At 47.3% G+C, this 15,030-nt stretch overlaps 1 long non-coding RNA gene across 1 annotated transcript; it reads left to right on the forward strand.

The window, feature by feature from the left end:
- Positions 1-683: 683 nt before the first annotated feature.
- Positions 684-14,233, forward strand: LOC149875286 (uncharacterized). Its single transcript, XR_016439603.1, has 5 exons — positions 684-736; positions 1,437-1,649; positions 8,354-8,506; positions 9,426-9,529; positions 9,640-14,233. It is a non-coding gene; the product is annotated as an uncharacterized LOC149875286 (long non-coding RNA).
- The last annotated feature ends 797 nt before the right edge of the window (positions 14,234-15,030 follow it).

Below are 15,030 nucleotides of genomic sequence, written 5' to 3' on the forward strand. Positions count from 1 at the left end.
GGAACTTACGTGCTTGTTTTGCTATTACTGTTTACTTAGGAAGTTCCTGTTATACACAGAACACATCTTGGAGCCCTACATTGTGACACTGAGTAAATAATACAATTGCCAAGAACTTTTATGTAGGAGATAGTCATGTCCCTGAGCCCCAGCTAACAGCTGCCATAGGACTAAGTTAAGACTTTGATTCAAATCACAAAGTGCATGGCTCAGCATAAATGGAAGTCTTTACTCCAGAGAGTGCCAGGCCTAAAATAGCAGGCAGGTCAGGAATGAGATGCCTTGGAAGGGTAACTTGGGGAAAGCTACATAGACTGCTTTCAGAGAACGCTCTCCACAACAGTATTTCACAACCCTTGCACAAACATCACTTGCACGTAGAATTTTCTTGTCAAAACCTGAGAAAGAGAAAAAGGACACGTCCAGATGAGCCCACACATGCCTCTTGCAGCGTCACAAACTCCTTTGAGACACTGCTAGAGGCATGTGCAGGAATGAGAAAATGTTTCCCATGCTGCAAATTTGCAGCGTGGGGGCAAAATTAGACCCCTGGACATTGTCAAAAAAAACCAACAGAGAAAAAAAGTGGGGCAGGGACCATGCCCTGAGGTAGCTGGAGGCTGGGTCCTCCACAGAGATACTCTGGCTGCCACAGCGTCTCTATGATTAGCTCTTGCCCTGGTGGTGAAGCACTCTGCCTGCCCATGAATGGAGCTGGAGCCAGGCTCCATTCCCAGTAAGTAAGGGGTCAGGGGGCTGGAGGAGGTGGGAGGGAATCATGTGGGGACCCCCAGCAGCCCTGCCACTCCCCCAGGCCCCCCAGCCCTGCCCACCTGGCCCCATCCCCTGCCTGCCCCCTGAACCCCCCGATGCCTGCCCTGCCCAGCCCCACCCCTCCCAGCCCCCTGAGCCCCCCCCAGTCGCCACCCCCCACCCCAGTATCAGGGGGGAACTCCCAGCACTTACCGGCAGATTGAGCTGCTGTATGGATCACTGCTCCCCCCCCCACACAGCATGGGGCAGGGAGACAGCCCCAGTTCAGGCCCTTCTGCCCCCCACTGCCCTGTGCTGCCTGGTGGAGGGCTCTGCCGAGGAGGTCCCAGAGCTCCCACAGCCCCTGCTTGGTAAGTAGAGGCTTTTTTTTTTTTTTTTAAGTGCCCAAGGCTGGGGTTGGGGGGGGCAGCCATTGGGGGGGGGTCTGGGGGAGTGAGGGGGTTGGGGGTAGCCTTCAGGGGGCTGCAGGAGCTGGCAGTGGATGGGGCCAAGTGGAGCAGCAATCCAAGGGAATACATTCCTGAGGGAGAGGAGAAACCTGCTACCTCTGCCTACGTGACTGGCATCGCATCCCTGGGTGAGGGGCTTGGGCTCCCTGGGGAGCTAGGAATTGCCAGTCTGTCCAGCAACTAGTGATGCATTTCAAATTGTTTGGCTGACAGCCAACAGATGCCGGCCTCCATTGGACCAGGTAAATGAGGTCATACAGGCTATATAAGTTAAAGACTGCCCAGGAGGAGGGAGCAGCAGCCATGAGGAAGACTCAGAGAAAGAGAAGAGCTGGATCATCTGAAACTTGCTCTCTCTCTCAAAACTCATGATCAAGGAACTGCCTGCCTCCAGAGGGAATCTCCACCTACCTCTGAATGATACTTGTGAGTAAACTACCTGAGATCTAACTAGATATATAGCTTGCAGTAATTCAGATGCGTGATCAAAGGCTACCCAGCCATGCCAGTTTGCTCTATGGGATTTCTCTGATATTGCTCTACCCTGTATCCTATTCCAACCCTACCCCTTGTAACCAATAAAGTTATCCTTTGTACCTAGTGTGGGAGACATATTGGGAGTGGGTCTAGATTATGCCTTGGGGTCCCCTTGGTTCAGCTAAGGGAGACCACTACTTGTGCTTCCAACTGAGGGAAGCATCCCAAGTTCTTGAAGTGAATCAAGTACCCTCCAGGGCTACTAGGCCTGTGTTTCCCAGGGTGTGCAGAGCCAGAATCAAGCCCATCCCTGGGTGGTGGCAGTGTTACCCCCAGGCTAGCAGGTGTGCTCCAGGAAGGGGGTCAGCCAGATATGAGGCGCCCCCAGGGAGGCACTTGGAGTCTAGAAGGGGGTTGGGCACAGTGAGGTGGGTGGCTGTACACAAAAGCACCCCCTACTGGCCTGCCACAGTCCTTATGTGGGTGTTCTTACATGGGAACTGGGGAACACAAAACTCGATGCTTTTCAATGCATGCACATATTATATGGCTGCTCTTCTGCCCATTCATAGCCCTCTGAATCTTGAATACAGCTTTTGCACTTCAGAGTTTTCACTGTTGGGGTCTCTCAGCCCTGGAGTATCTCTGGGATGCCGAGAGCATGGGCACCTTAGCTCTCTCTCTCTCTCGCTCTCATTCTTGCTGTAGTCACAGCTCACCACCAGCCTTCACTAGCCAACAACCAACATATTTGGCTCCATTAACAAGCCAGGATGCTCTTTGCCTATGAGATTGTTCACACTACCAGGTTATGAACACATATCTTTGTACTACTAGTAAAAAAAATGAGGTTTTGGTCATTCCCAAACTGTAAGTTCAACCCAAACTGAAAAAAAATTAACTGGAAAAATGGTTTTGGAGCTAGATTCACAAGAAGGCTGTAGGAGGTAGCTGTGTGGTAGCAGGCCCCTTTTACCCAATAGTTCAGCACTCACATGCGTGTCCTTCTGTGGCTAAGGGGATATGAATCTGTACCTCCCAAGTAAGTGCTCCAGTCATCAGACTATTGGTTTGAGGCAACTAGGGAGGGGAAGGAGGGAAGTTCTCCAGGTGTCCGTTTGCTACAAGTTTACTTTAAATAAACATTCACTAGAGCTGGCACTAGAAGCCTCTTCCAGCGAGTGTCCTAACCACCACACTTGAGGGTCATTCTAGCCTGAAAATTAAGAGTCAGCTATCTCACAGCCTAAGCTCCCACCTAGAGGCAAAGCAAGCTAATTCAGTACCCAGGTGGGGATATGCTGAGTAATGTAGGTGAGGGGCATGGGTGAAGGAAAGGGAAATCTCACCAGCCTGGGCTCTCTTTACACCAAAGGCAGCTGATACATGCTTGCCACTGGTGCAGCTGCAGCACTTTCAGCTTGGATGGCAGCAGCCCCATGGTGCAGGGTCCCTCGCAGCTGTACCGAGTGAGTTTTTCACCCCCTCCTCCCCTGGCCAGATACACTACTGGGTGCAAGACTGTGCCTGTTGTGACAAAAACTCCCCAGGTGGCTGGGGGAAGAAGCACTGTTCCACTCACCCCACCTGTGCCCTGCCCCCGTGCTGCTGGGTGCAAGGTTGTACCTGCCCAGTTCCTACAGCTGACAGCACAAGGCTGCCCCTATCATGGCAAAGTCTTCCACTGGGCATTTTGGTGCACCCTCATAGTTGGCACCCAGGGGTGTTGCCCCACTCAAAGCCCCTCTAGTTATGCTACTCCTCCCACTGCTGAATTAATGGCAAGCAGGAGACTCGGAGGCAGTAGGAACTTCTTCTCCAGCACTGATTTTTAGCTAGCACTTCAGAGAAATACCAAGTTTTATGCAGAACAACATACATTTTAAACCTATTCTGGCAATGCTTATGCCTGTGCCTATGCTGTGGGCGTTTCCTATGCTTCTGGGCTTCACCGGTTGCCTCTCAGAGTCAGGGAGGATACTTTTCCCCATCTAGTTGTTACAGTTCAGGGCTGTTCCCCCCCCCCACCACTTCCCTTAAAAACACTGGGTATTGGCTGCAGTAAAAGCTTGCGATTTTGACTGGGGTGTGACAATGCTCATGCTGGGACTAAAACATGGAGGTTCCTGCCACTCTGCCAATGTGTTTGGGATCAGGAAGGAATTTTACCCCATGGTCAGATTGGCACAGACTGTGGGGACTTTTGCCTTCATCTATGATGGGGGCATGGCCCTTTCCCTTGGATCTCTGGAATGTATTTCGACAACCCTTGCAGCAACAGTGCACTGACCACCGTTGGCCCCCTGCTTTACTGGTAGCAGGTAGGCCATGTGACAGGGTAGGACTGTGTAGTTTTACTAACAGATTAGACAATGATCTGTATAGGATGGTTTGGACAGGGGTCATCCTGAATCAAGCAGGGGGCTGAACTAGATGACCCTAGAGGGTCCAAAGGCCCCTTCCAGCCCTACTTTTCTATGATTCTATGGCATGAAAAAAAATAAACACTTTAAATTCATTTTGAATCAAAACCAAACTTGGCCCCTCCCCAAATTTTTCAGTTCAGCAGCTAAACTGAAAAACAAATTATTCCATAGATTTCATAGACATTAGGGCTGGAAGGGACCTCGGAAGATCATAGAGTCCAGCCCCACACCCAAAGGGCAGGAAGTCAGCTGGGGTCATAGGATCCCAGCAAGATAAGCATTTAATTTGCTCTTGAAGGTGTTCAGTGTAGGTGCTTGAACCACCTCCGCTGGCAGACTGTTCCAGACCTTGGGGGCTCGGACAGTAAAGAAATTCTTCCTTATGTCCAGCCTGAAACGGTCTTACAGGAGTTTGTGACCGTTCGACCTCGTCATCCCTTGGGGCGCTCTGATGAACAAACGTTCCCCCAGATCCTGGTGGTCACCCTTGATAAACTTATAGGTGGCCATCAGATCACCCCTGAGCCTGCGCTTTTCCAGCCTAAAGAGCCCCATGGCTCTCAGTCTATCGTCGTAAGGTCTGTTTTCCTGACCTCTGATCATGTGCATGGCTCTTCTCTGGACTCTCTCAAACTTCTCCACATCCTTTTTGAATTGTGGAGCCCAAAACTGGATGCAGTACTCCACCTGCGGCCTCACCAAGGCTGAGTACAAGGGGATTTGCTTGAGAAGCATCTATGGATGCAAGCCAGCATTTCGGTCACTTTAGTAGCCGCAGCATCGCATTGAAGGCTCATGTTCATCTTGTGGTCAATGACGACCCCTGAGTCTCTTTCTTCCATAGTGCTAGCCAGCGTAGCACTGACGAGCCTATAAGGATGCTGCAGGTTTTTCCTCCCAAGGTGGAAAATCTTGCATTGTTCAGTGTTAAACACCATCAGGTTCTTGTCCGCCCACCATTCACTGAGCCTGTCCAGGTCATCCTGGATCACTCGCCTGTCTTCTGGCATGGACGCTTTGTCCCAAAGTTTGTTGTCATTGGCAAACTTGGCCAGTCCGCTTCTGACTCTAATGTCCACATCATTAATGAAGATGTTGAACAATATGGGTCCAAGGATAGAGCTTTGGGGGACCCCACTGGTCACAGGACACCATGATGAGTGACTTCCATCAATTACTACCCTCTGGGTCCGACCACGGAGCCAATTTCCCAACCAGAGGATCATAGTGGACCCAACGCCACAGTTGGCCAGTTTCGCCAAGAGGTGATCATGGGATACCAGATCGAAGGCATGACCCTAATCCTGATCCTGTCTCAGCACTATTGGGGCATCAGTAAATACAGGGTGTACTGTTGCTATCTTACCTGCAGAGTTTTCTCCCACTGTAGCCAGGCTATTGGCTGTGTCCAGTTATGGTCTGTGTGGCAACCAGCACCAATTACGTGCTTCCCATGTTAAAACAAGACATAAAAAACACCAGAGCAACCACATTGCAATGTCTTTTGTCTGTTATAGAAATGGCCTTCAAGCTGTGTTGTTTGGAACTAGACACACGTGAAGATGTCAGCAGAGGTACTTCTGGTTGACCTCAGGAATAAAATTAGATCCTGGGAGCGTGTTCATTTTATATCATTAATTAAAAATAAGGTAATAATTGCCATAGAATGTTCTCAGTGACAGTGACACAGTACCCTGCAATGATATCCCAACTAAGCACCATTCCAGCTTCCAGGCACGCAGCTTCTGTATCAAGCACATCACCGTTACCTTATGCTATCAAAAAAGCCATTATCAGTCTATTCAGTCATCAGTCAGGAGGAGGGTAGAGATGCACCTTATAGACTAACTAATCAGAGATGCATAATAGGCCTGTGCGAAGTGGCTAGTAGTCGCTTTGGATTTGGCTGTTTCAGGGGACAGTGATTCGAATCACTGACCGGAACTGATTCAGCTGAATCTGAGTCAGCAATCCGGCTGCTACCAGATCAGCTGAATCTCCAAATCACACAGGCCCCATTCCCTGTGCACTCTTAATGGCCGCCCGGCCCCAGGTCCAGCTCTTTGGGAAAAAAAGCCCACACTTCCTGGCTTCTGCCTGGCAGGGGGCGATCTCCACTGCCCCATGCCACATGGGAGGCTCTGTTACAAGCCCCGCAACCCCTGCACCTGCTCCCCCAGCCCCTCCCGGCCCACCCCAGCCCCCAAAGGGCCAGGAGCTGGGGTGGGCGGGGCAGCCATGGGGGGCTCGGGGAGAGGCAGGGGTTGGGGGGCACTTAGTGGGGCCGGGGGAACAGGAAGGGGATGGGGCCTGGCAGGGTCCCCCCATGGTCCCCTCCCCCCCTCCTCCAGCCCCATGTCCCTCGCCCCCTTACTTACCAACACGGAGTCCGGGTCCAGCTCCCTGCGGCAGTGAATAGGGACTGCTCAAATCACCAAAGCTCTCCAAATTGATTCAGAGAGCTTCGACTTGATTTGGACCTTTTAATTGGTCCCAATTCAATTCAGATTTGGAGATTCCACCACCAAATTGGGCTGAATCTCTTCCAAATTGAATCACCACCCGCTTTGCACAGCCCTAATGCATAAGCTTTCATGGGCCATAATTTTCAGCATTCGGTTCCACAACAAAGATAAACTACCTTCCCCATGTCACACTTCAGGGAAGCAAACCCTTCAATCAATCAAGGAGTCTCAGGGTCCTGCTTCCCTCAGCTTATCTGAACAGGAAGGCAGAGGTGAAGGAAGAATGCAAATAAGACTGCCTCAGGATGGGCAGCTGAAGTGATGCGGGAAGAAGCTGCCATCATGAAGCAGCTCTAATGCATTCACCTCCTGCCAGCTCACATGTAAGAGCTTGTCAACAAGCTGCAACTTCCTTAGGCCCAGCTGCAGCTGTGGCTGCCACTGCTAAGCCAGGAGGGAGCAGGTATGTCTGAAGTGGCTGTCACACACTTTACTGCTGGCCTAACTCCAATGGTGAACTGAAACAAGAGCAACGGGGACTGTTCACAAATGGAGCTGCTTTATCCCGGAGGAAAGGAGAGACCCAGAAGGAATCTTAAAGAACAAATGTCTCTTCTTTGCCCTTCCTTTCCTTAAGTAAAAAAAACATCTCCATGCTCCCTCAGTCTACTTTGCCTGCCTATGCAAGAGCAGGTAGGATCTAGCCCTGAAGATCATTACAGTGATGTACCATTTCACAAATACCATGACTGAGGCAAATCATCCCTGTGCAGAGGGCTACACAACACCTGTGTCATTTATGCCCTGGGCACATACACAGGACTTACCTTATGCATAAAGTTTTGAGCCGACTGTTTTGCACAGTGGTGTTTCATCCAGTGTCCCTAGCCTGATTACAGGAAGACACACTCTGCTCCAGTGCCGTGGATGTGGGTGAGAAGCCAGAAGCCTAGAGGTTGAGAGTTTGAGGCCATAGCAGAAGCGTTCACAGCATTGCCATGTCAGATCCCAAATGAATCTGTGAATTCTGCTAAATGCCTTGTCACAAAGACATGAGGAAAGAAGGGACAGGAGGACATCACACGTAGCCAGGTTTGAAGTCATGTTGGCAGGGCTGCATGTGGACTCCACAGTGGTCACTCTGTCTCTTGCTGTTATCATTTCATTCTCTGCTGTTATGCCGCATTGTGGGACAGTATAGCTTTATGATAATCCTGACATTTCCCCCTTCTTACAGAACAAATATTCCCATTAGTTTTCAATACATTATGAGATGATTTCCAAGGTACTGTTGCTTTAAATGCATTTTTAAACTGGATTATATTGCCTATAAGATGTATTGCTGAGAAGTTCTTTATGCCCCATGTCTTGAATACGTTCTGCTCCATCTGCTAAGGAGTGTGAAAAGACAGTGTTGTGCTTGCAATGTTTTTTTTCTGTGAGCACTTCTTTTTAAGTGAACTTAAGATAGCCATTCCCCAGTGAAACACACACAGTATGTTCTTTCACAGGGAGACTGCAGGTTTTCTTTGAATTTTGCATTTTGTTTACAAGCCTTGATTGGAAGCTCAAAAGTCTCTTTAGGGAGGGGCAAGAGGAGGGGGCAGGAGGGGAATCAAGGCATCCCTTGTGATAAGCCTGTTTGTTGTATTTCAGAGTGCTTTTAGCATTCAGGTCCTGGGAGACCACACTTCCACCAGCCTAGAAACAGAAGCGGAAGTCAGTGAAATCTTGCATGAGTAATCATCTCTTTTCATTTCAGTTATATGGATGAACTGGTAGAGATCAAGACTTGATAACTCTACGATGTGAAGCAAGACTCATCCACTGTCATGACTGCAGGAAAACTCATGCAATCACAGAAGGGCCAATGTAACAGTTGCCATAGGAGACCCTGGATACTGACTCTTGCCAGGTAAGGCTGATAACCCTCAGAACTGAGCCCTATATTACTCTTTGATCAACTCTTCTAGGAACAGAGAAATGGACCAGGCCCATGGTCCATCTTATCTGGTATCCTAACTTTGACAGTAGTATATGTTTCAAAGGAAGGTATAAGGACCTCACAAAAGACCAATGTGAAATAATTTGTCTTGTTTGGTTTCATCCTGACCCCCAACAGAGGTTGACTCTTTCTAAATGATTGTCATTAATAACTGTGATGGTGGACCTTGCCTCTCTGTATCCTTTTATAATCTCCCAAAGAGCTGAAAGTACCCCGACTTTCCCGCCTGCCACATCTTGGATATTATTACAATATGTTCTGCTTTATGATGTCACTTGTCAGGAGGGTTGTTTTATATATATATATATTTGTTGTTTTATTTTGCTCTTTGGGTGTCTCTATTAGGAATCCTGGTATTATAGAGGAAAACTTCACTCAATTAGTCCCACACACTTGCCGATATATATATTCACAATCAGATGCAAATTAACGCTTGTCTTTATCTTTATTCTTTATAACACTATACAACCTTTTGCTATCTTTAAACAGAAGTGGTCTTTTTTTTTTTAACAATTATATCAACTTCGTAATTCTATCTACATACTGTTCTTATTTAACCTTTATCAGTTTGGTTGGACTGAACTTGGTGTTAGTAAACAAAGTCCCTTTTACTCTGGTTTCTCCATTTGTTTCCTTTTTTTTTTTTTTTTAAGAGCAGGCTTTTCTCTTCAAGCCTTGTTATTTCTCTCTCTTTACTTTTGCTACCCTGAGTGTGCACCTTTCATCTGGTGCGTGCCTGAAGCCTTGACTCCTTGTGGTCAGCACTCAGTTGTTTTCACTAAGCTTGTGGGAGTGAGTCATTTCACTCTGCTCTTTTTTTGTTTGTTAGTTTACTTTTCAGCGCGGCTGCCACCCACGTCTCCGGTGCCTCTTCAGGGATCCGCTCCTCTTTCTCAGAGCTCCGTTCTCTCCAGTGGCGAGAAACATCCTGAGGTAAGTGTCTTATCTCCTGGAGATCTTCTTTCTCCTTCACGTTCTCCTTCAGATGCTCTTTCTTTCTTCTCCCTTTCTGAGACTCCCTTCTCTTTCTTTTCTTTTCCCAGAGCGTCTATCCTAATATGGTAATAGCTCCAGAAGCGGCGTTCTCCGGCTCTTTTTGCCACGTCGCTGTTTACTCTTTCACGATAACAAGTGAAGATATTTTGATTACCACATGAATTTCCAGACCTCATATAGTATATTAGAAGGAAACTTTGTTTCTCACAGCTATGGAGTAAATGAGGTCACTTAATTGCTTCATTCTGAATGGAAACTAGGTAAAGACTTGGAGGTGTCTGTATGTTGCCAAATTATCCTGGGAGCAGGTGATTTTGCAGAGAAACCACATGTTTCTGGCAGGACCAGGTCCTGTTTGTTTTCTACAGAACAGTGCCCAGGCCTGAGTGAAGTAATCCTGCTGAACAGATGGAGGTGGTTGCCACCCCTTTGCTAAAAGGAGCTGCACTTCACTGGAGAAATGCTGAGCGACTCCAAGAGTTAAGTGCAGCTGGTCCTAAGGGGGCAAATCTTCCATAGGAAACATGTTGCATTGTTAACCAGTTAGTGGAGAAGTAGAATTTCCTTGCAAAAAAAGTTGTTTCAAGAAAAACTTCTGACAAAAAATGCAAAACTGCATAGTTTAATGGCTTGCAGGCTCAGCCCTCCTTTCTCTAGTTCTACCTAGGGCATTTCCATTCCTGCTGCCCAGGACACCACCTACATTTTCTGCAACTGCCTTTCAACAAACCCCAACCTCCAGTTTTGGGGGGTTTTTTTAATCGCCTCAAAGCCTTAAGATCTTTTGCTGCACCTTGGTTCACTCTAATAAGCACCTGTGATGGTACTGGAATCAGCTGTTGTACCTTCCTGTTTCCATATATTTTGAAGAATTTATTTAGATTGAGCTTGCCTGTGTTTACATTTTACCTTCATTTACATTCAGGTATCCTGAGTAAATTTAGTGAGCTTTGTCCAGTGCTTCTCCTAAACCACTTATTTCAGTCTCATTCCCCACCAGAATTTGGCTTTATATAACCTCATGCCAAAGGGATACATGCTTTCTTGAGAATAACGAGGTAGATAATGATTAGGATAGTCCAACTATTATGACTAAACAGTCCATAAAAGGCATTTATATGACAAACATTCATTAAATTGTATTTATAAACATAGGACTGAAGACTGGAAAGGATCTCCTGGATCATAAAAGGTCCAACCTTTTGGACCAAGCATGATCTAACCTTGTCATATAATCATGAATATAAATTCATTAACCTTCATCCTAAAACTAACTAAATTTTCTGTTTTCTTAACTTCAATTGTTAGGGTGTTCCTGAGTCTCAACTCCTCTGCTGGTAGGAAATTATCTTATAAAAGTACCAATGGTCCATTTGCACCCATTTGTATTTGTACCTGCATTGTCTTTTTAGCTTAAACAGCTTTCCTCCCTTGTTTAAATTCTCTCATTGCTTACCTTGCAGCAATGGAGATTTAAGTATATTAAGGAAATCATTCTAACTAGGAGGATGGTTAAGTACTCTGGGAAGTTTGCAATGTATATTAGACTAATGGTTGGGATAGTTTAGACAAGGAAGGTTCTGTCTTGGGACTGGACTAAGATGATGAACTGAGGTCCCTCTAAGCCCTGTTTTTCTACAATTTTACTGTTTATTCCCTTGAAATGTTTAGAAAGAGCCAAATATGAACCACATCACAAAGAGTAACACAAAGTTGCTGCTATATACTGGCTACCTATAGATTTGGTCATGCAAATGTTTAAATATTTACATTTACTCCTGTAAGTCAAAGTCCACCTAATCCTAGATGGTCCATTGGGCTAGCATGGCTAACCTCATAATCAATAGCAGAAAAGGGAGAGATTGTGGCTAGGATCACATCTGATCACCTGTCTCCGCAGTCTGAATGCCTTTTATGTAAGCCTGGAATGACTTTTATACACAGCATCTCTGGATTTATAGCAAGATGTCCCCCTAACTTTTCTGCCTTCATGCCCACACTCATACAAACAGTCCCATTGGCATTATTTTCAGGCAGAGTTCCATTAAAGTCAAACATGTGTATGGGAGTCTGTGGAATTAGGGGATAAATTGTGAGTGGAGCTAGCTTCATAATGATGATCTGCCTTCCTGCTTGATTAACACATAAAAGAAAGTGTGGGCTGTGAATGACTGCACAGTAAGTTAATGTTCCTGTTATGTGCCTCATCCCCCTCCAGACACCTAAAAAGATATTGTGTTGGCTGTAAATACACAAACAAACATGGATGAATATAGTTGTGCTGACTAAAATATTAAAATATGCACTTTAAACAGAAAGACATTTTAGATGATAAATTATCCAACAGTAATGGTACAAAAGGGCATTTATAAAAACTAAATTAGTGAAACATAAAACACTGTGAGATACCGTGCACACATCTAAAGATGTAGTAAGTTTTAATTTTATTGTAATAGTATGGAAGTATCTCTTCATCCAACAGGGAAATTTAAGTCTAAGCTGAAGTTTCAACACGTGACTGGTCCCACTACAATCAACAGGATTTAACCGAAAGCGTAAGTTTAGGATCATGACAATGTGTTTTCCTGGATCAGCAACACAGGATTCTTTAATCATATAATCAAAGACCATGAGCCACATCCTCAGAAAGTAAACAGTCAATATATACCAGCTCAAGATTTGACCTCGAATCACAATGCAAATATAACAAAGGCAGATTTAAGATAAAGTTACCTTAAAACCATGTCATGTCCTTATCACTGAGAGCTTACCTTTCACATGCTTTTAATATTTAATCCTGCATGAATTATAATTAAAAAGTTGATAAAATTCATCCCACTATAAACCACCAGGGGATCCATAAGACTATGATAACTATGAACTGGTAAAGCACAAGACTGCATGTTCTTAGAACACATCTCAGTCTCCCTTTGAATACAGCTGTTCAAAGTAACAAGGAAGTTAACAACTCTCTCTCCAGCCTTCATAGTTTCATAGTTTCTAGGGTCGGAAGGGACCTGAGCAGATCGAGTCCAACCCCCTGCCATGGCAGGAAAGAATACTGGGGTCAAATGACCCCAGCAAGGTGTTCATCTAACCTCCTCTTAAACACCCCCAGGGTAGGAGCCAGCACCACTTCTCTTGGAAGCTGGTTCCAGACTCTAGCCGCCCTGACCTTGAAGTAGCGCCTCCTGATATCTAACCTAAACCTACCCTCTGCCAGCTTGTGACTGATATTCCTGGTCACTCCTGGCGGTGCTCCTGCCTTGTCAATGTAGCAACTCAACTGCAGTTCAAACATTTTGCTATTCTGGTGCAAATCTACATATGGCTTTGTGCTTTAATAAAACTTCATTTAAACTGAGAGATTATTTTTTACCACTAGATAGGATATCAAAGTTGGGAACTCTTCTTCCATAAAAAATGCCCCAACACAGTTACCGTGGGGTAAGCATAGGATGATTACTCTTTGATCCATTATTGTAGCTCCTGTTACCATGCAGATAAACCCCATTATGCCCCAAGTCCAAGAGAAGAAACTGATTAAAAGCAATCAGGAGCTACAACAGGTATTAAGTCATTCAACTAGAATGATTGTAAATCCAATAAGAGCAGTCCCACAGATTTCAGGAAGGCCACTCATGAAATAAAATGCTTTTCACTGGGGACAAGGAGGGCAGAATCTGGCCCAGGGTAAATGTCACCTGGTTTGAAAGTTAACATCAGAGTAATAATGCAGCAGGCGATAACTCCCATGATTATGTTCCTTTTTAAAATTTGATTGAAGACTGCAGCATTACTTATTTAGTAGTAGCAGCTGAAAATAGGGATTACAGGAATCCATTATATTGGAGATGATGCTTTTTTCCTCTACACTGAAATTAGTTAACAGCAGTCAAGGATTCAAGCAGTTGAGTTTTAACTTCTGAAATTGTATAAGGTACTGACTTTGAAGCTCTGTTTTTCAGTGGTCTAATGATGCAAGACTCTTCTGCCCCAGGGGAATGGTTTCTATTTCTCTGTAGTGTTCTTCACATTTGCATATGTCTCATCTTTGCTTTGCTTTGCTTCCATTTTATTCGTTTGTATTACAGTATTACTTATGAGCCCCAGCTGGGATCAAAGACCCTTTGTACTATACAGACAGACTAAGAGAGGGAAGGGGCACAGAGGCACCAACTGAGCTAATTAGTTGCTAAGGGTCATTCAGTAGATTTCAGTAAAACAAGGGACTGAGCCCAGGTCTCTCAATTCCTAGGCCAGTAGAGACCATGTGTGGTTGTGAGGTTTCCAAAAATCTCTCGGAGACAAGAAGCTAGACCAGGGGTGGGCAAAAATATGGTCTGTGGGCTGCATCTGGCCTGTGAGGCCATTCTCCCCACCTGCGGCGCCCCTAAAAAATTTAGAAAATTAATATTGATCTGTCTGTCCTTGGTTCCTGTCAGAAATGACACGAGCCAGGGGCAGTAGGACCCAGGTGAAGCCTGGTGGGCTCCTACAACAGCAGGGCCCACCTGGGCAGGGGCTTCTGGCCTGGGACCATGTGGCTGCCCCGGCAGGGGGGACAGGAGGGGAGGACCCCGGGCAGAGAAGGAGCCCGGTAAAAAGCTGCGGGAGGGGAGTAGGAGGAAAAAGTGGTCCCTCGCCCACCCTGTGGCTGGCACTCCCTGCTGCAGCTGCTCACAGCCCACACAGGGCTGTCCTGAGCAGGCACAGGCAGCCTCAGGTGGGCTGCAAGCAGCTGCAGTGTGGGGCACTGGCCACGGGGCAGGGGAGGGGCCGGTTTTCCCCCCATGCTCAGCACCAGCTTGTAACCTGCCCCCGCTGCCAGCCTGGGCCCTGTGCTAGCTCCAGCTTCACCTGTCGGGGCTGCTTCATGAAGGCAGCAGCTGTGGACCCCCAATTGCTGCTGCTGCCTGCCCAGAGCTCACGTGCTGGGCAGCTCAGAGGCAGCAGTGGCAAACAATGCCTGGCGCAGCAAGCGGGGGAACCACAGCTGCTGCCGTCATGGAGCAGCCTCAGTAGGCAAGCCCAGAGCCGTTTGGGGCCCAGGCTGGTGGCAGGGGCGGGTTACAAGCTGGCACTGCAGCCACTTGCAGCCCACCTGGGGGTCCCTGTGCCTGCTCAGGACAGCCCCGCACAGGCTGCAAGTGGCTGTGGCAGGGAGTGCCGGCCACAGGGCTGGTGAGGGGCCGCTTTTCCCCACACTCAGCACCAGCTCGTTCCCTGCCAGTGAGCAGGGGGTCAGGGCTGTGCACTGCCCCCCACCTGTACTGGGGGGTACTGCAAGTGAGCGGGCGCAGGAGTACAGAGCCAGCACCAGCAGGGCCCAAAACAGGGTGACAGGGGTACAGGGTCCCAGCTGGCAGGGGCTCTATGGAGCTGGGCCAGCTCCTCCCTCTCCCTGCTGGTGCAGCCCAGCCCAGATCCACAGACCC

This window comes from Crocodylus siamensis, chromosome 1 (assembly GCF_052110815.1).
Source record: "Crocodylus siamensis isolate JL-2025a chromosome 1, ASM5211081v1, whole genome shotgun sequence".
Taxonomy (NCBI): Eukaryota; Metazoa; Chordata; order Crocodylia; family Crocodylidae; genus Crocodylus; species Crocodylus siamensis.